We start from the raw sequence: 4,326 nt of genomic DNA, 5'->3' as shown, positions 1-4,326 counted from the left end.
ACAGAATATTATGCTATCAGCGAGCAACATGGCTAATGCCTTTCACACAGCTTTGTCTCAACTCCAAAGAGCCACAGAAGTAAAAGCTCATAATAATAATTGAAACAATCTTTGAAAAAATGACTTACCAAGCATGGCAAACAATTCAAATATGTAGAGCAAAATGTTCTGAAACGGCTTCACTTCAGCTTCGATTGGAGCCGTGCTGGGGGCGGAGTCTGTGAATTTACTCTATTGGTGTCATAGCCCGTCTAGGAGTTCAGAGTTAAGAGGTCAAGAGTTAATGTTTCCATTGTAACACCTCCAGATTTGACAGAGAAACACTCATTTTTAACACTCGATTTTAACTACTATCATTTTACACCTCAGTTACATTAAAAGAATGTGACTCTGCTTAGAGTAAAATTAACTCTACTTTTGCAAGGAGACTATTAACACCAAAAAATTTAACACTTTTGAATTTGCTGTGCACATGTGGTGGTTCAGACATTTCTAAAACAAGGCAAATAATTCTTATGTGTACTGCCTTACCAGGGTGTTTAATATAAATTTAATGATGCACATAAACAAAATTAAAAATATACAACTAAGTGATATCAATCGTTTGGAATAACCAATAGTAATAGAGCTATTCACATGTTATGTGATGTTAGTTAGCCACTGTAGCTAGCAGCCAAATGGCTCGGTAGCTAGCTAGCTAGCATTATACTCACCTTCATGTCTAACTGCTGACGTCGTTGGCTTAGTGCAATCTAGATCATCCAGTCTCTGCTTTTTGTATCTCTTCGAACGTGTGCTAACTGTGTAAGTCGCAGACGCACACAAATTTTTATCTTCTGCTCCATCCATGGCGCAGGAACTTGAACGAGCGCCTTCAGTGTGTCTTTTCGTGCCCCTTTGGCTTGACCTTCCAGAGCGCTCCACTGCCTGTCGCGCTCTGAGAGGAGGGGCTTTCCTTAATAAAGTTAACTGTGATTGGAAGGTTGTATAAGCTCCTCTGCGTTTAAATTAAATTTGTTTTCCCTCCCTTTGGCAGCAGAACATTTTTTTTTTAGCGTGAATCCAGTGGGTTAGATCTACATAACAAAGTCGGAGATACATTATAACAGGTGAGACAATCCTCTTTTTTGCGTGGGACTATTTTTGATTATAGGGCTTGTTTTATATAGCATGTGAAGTTCTTTAACTCTGAACCGATTTGCACTAGACTCCCATAGAGTATTTTACGGTGTTTCGAGGTGATAATAAAATAAATTACTCATTTATTTTCCACCAGAATGTCTTTGGGAATGAGATTGCACACCAGAATAGAAGGAAAACAAACTAAATATAAGGCACTAAGGCACATTAAATGGCTGCAGAAGAAACACCTGCTAAAAAAGAAGCTTAGATGTCCTGTTTGTCACCATAAGATGAAAATGATTTCCGTGGTGAAGAAAGACCAATATATGTGGTATGTATAATGCATGATAATGTAGTGCATGTAGTAAATATAACAAAATATTTCGGTTATCAATGCAAGAGGGAGCATTAACCTCTTTTCATTATTATTTTCTTCATACTTAATGTTGTGATTATCTTTTCAATTAATGCTCTTGTTTAAGGGTCCATTTCTTTACTTAACTCATTGATATGTTCTCAGGTGCTACAAAAGAGCAAGTCATAGGAAAGTTTCCAGAACAATTAGAACTAGCTCCCTCTTTGAGAAATCAAAAACATCTCTTTTCAGTTGGATGAAGTTCATTTACAGGTATATGTAGATGTAGACATTAATACCAATGCACCTTTCATAATTGAACACCAATACGAGACTTGTGAAATAAAATTAGGGCCTCAGTAAGTAATAATTGCCTCAATTTCTATCACAGATTTTCACAAGGGCTCAGGCTCAGACAAATAGATATGATCGATGATGAAGTGGCTGGCAGCTCCAGAACACTAAGTAGCATGGCAAGACACATTCGACATGTTTGTATACGTGCAATTAAAAGACACAGAATAAACAATGGACACCGTCTTGGTGGTGACAGAGAATTTGTGGTTATAGATGAAAGCTGTCTCCGTCATCAGCAAAAGGTTGGTAAACTCTCAGACAGGTTTGTTAGAATCAATGCAGATCTGAATGTGTCCTCTAAACATGGAAACCTTTACCATAAGTAAAAAAAATTAGTAGAAGCAACCATCTTTTTGAAAGTTTCTTTGTAGATATTTAATTTTATTCTTTTTAATTTTAATTCTGTTTAATTTTATTCTTTTTGTTTTCAGTATGCACGTGGACGCTTTGGAAATGCATGGAAAAGGAAGAAATGGGTATTTGGAATGATGGGAATTAAAGACAAAAGGCGAAGGCTCGTGTTAAAACTTGTTGAAAAACGATCAAGGCGCCACCTTGTTCCTCTGATCAGACAGCATGTTAAGTTGGGTAGTGCCATTATCAGTGATGAGTGGAGAGCCTACAAGAATGTTTTGACAAACATAGGGTACAGACATTACACTGTAAATCACAGCAGGTGGTTTGTAGATCCTCAATCTGGCAGTCATACACAGCATATGGAAAGGGCTTGGATGACCATCAAAGGACATGTCCGTAGACTAAGAGGAAATCGCACTGAGAAGTTGCTGGAGGAACACCTGATGGTTCTTGAGTGGTCATCTTGGCTTGGTTCGCGACACCCTGATGGACCACTGGGACGCTTATTTAAGGACATACAAAAAATATTTCCAGTTTGAACCAGTCTGGCATGAACTTTTTTTGGAGTGGGTGACTGTTTGGTGTTTTAAAAAACACATTTAATGTTACATGTGTTACTCTTACAATACATTGCCATTTTTGACAGTAGTTAAATGTTATTTCAAGCACTGATTGTAATTTAGGTCTAAGTGTTATAAATGGTGACATTATACATTTAAGACTCACTTTTGGCAATTATAAATGTTTATTAGTGATTAATAAATGGTGTTATGCTTTACACTTTACAATAAGGCTCCCATTTGGCATTTATAAATGTTTATTAGTCCTTAATAAATGTTGACATGTTTTAAACTTTACGACAAAGCTATCGTTTGTCATTTATAATGTTTAGTAGTCATTAATAAATGGTGTTATGCTTTACACTTTACAATAAGGCTCCCATTTGGCATTTATAAATGTTTATTAGTCCTTAATAAATGGTTTTATGCTTTACACTTTACAATAAGGCTCCCATCTGGTATTTATAAATATTTATTATTCATTAATAAATGGTTTTATGCTTTACACTTTACAATAAGTCTCCCATGTGGCATTTATAAATATTTATTATTCATTAATAAATGGTGTTATGCTTTACACTTTACAATAAGGCTCCCATTTGGCATTTATAAATGTTTATTAGTCCTTAATAAATGGTTTTATGCTTTACACTTTACAATAAGGCTCCCATCTGGCATTTATAAATATTTATTATTCATTAATAAATGGTTTTATGCTTTACACTTTACAACAAAGCTCCGATTGATAGTTGTGGATATTTATAATGCATTTCTGAAGTACAATTTTATATGATAAAAAATATGTTTACAAATGCTGATTGTGCTTACAGGATAGTAACTTAGTCTGAAATGTTTAATATAGCAACTCTAGATGAAATATATAGGTGAACACATTTGGCTCACTATTTGGCAAGAAACCGGTCAGTTTTTTTCCTCTTTCTCACCCTTAACAAATGCATAATAAACCATTAATAATGGTTTATAAAGCATTTACAGATTAATTAATAATATAGCTATAAACTATTTATTAGCATCTATAAGGGGAGCCTTATTGTAAAGTGGTACCCAATAAGGTGTGTGTGCCAATTGTAAACAGCATTCCGATTGCAATAAAGAAAAGACACCAATTTTTAGGTGATCGATGGCTCTGTGTAATACCAGTGACGCACTGCTTCTATAAACTGGGAGTTAGGATGGGTAAAACATATGATTTTCTAACACCTAGTTCAGGGGTCAGCAACCTTTAACACCCAAAGAGCCATTTGGACCCGGTTTCCACGCAAAAGAAAACACTGGGAGCCGCAAATACTTTTTGACATCTAAAACGAAGATAACACTGTATATATTGTTTTTTACCTTTATTCTTTGTGTGAACAACTAAAGTGTGTTGCTTATGAAATCCATGAAGTGCTACAGAGAAAATTACATTTTATTTATGTAATTAACACATTTTGAACTCTTAAAGAAATATAACAAAAGGAAAGACACCCAGCTGAACTAAAATGATCCATGTAGCAAACAAAAACTGTTGTGAGCCACCAACCTTATATCACCTTTGGGCTTTTGGAGCCTTGA

General features: G+C 35.2%; 1 long non-coding RNA gene across 1 annotated transcript; it reads left to right on the top strand.

Moving 5' to 3' along the window:
• Positions 1 to 1,954: 1,954 nt before the first annotated feature.
• On the top strand, positions 1,955 to 2,976 carry LOC113035267 (uncharacterized). The gene is made up of 2 exons (XR_013901087.1): positions 1,955 to 2,076; positions 2,266 to 2,976. It is a non-coding gene; the product is annotated as an uncharacterized LOC113035267 (long non-coding RNA).
• The last annotated feature ends 1,350 nt before the right edge of the window (positions 2,977 to 4,326 follow it).

This window comes from Astatotilapia calliptera, chromosome 13 (genome assembly GCF_964374335.1).
Source record: "Astatotilapia calliptera chromosome 13, fAstCal68.1, whole genome shotgun sequence".
NCBI classification, from domain to species: domain Eukaryota; kingdom Metazoa; phylum Chordata; class Actinopteri; order Cichliformes; family Cichlidae; genus Astatotilapia; species Astatotilapia calliptera.
Note: the sequence above shows the minus strand (reverse complement) of the source record. Positions and strands in the feature narration are given on the sequence as shown.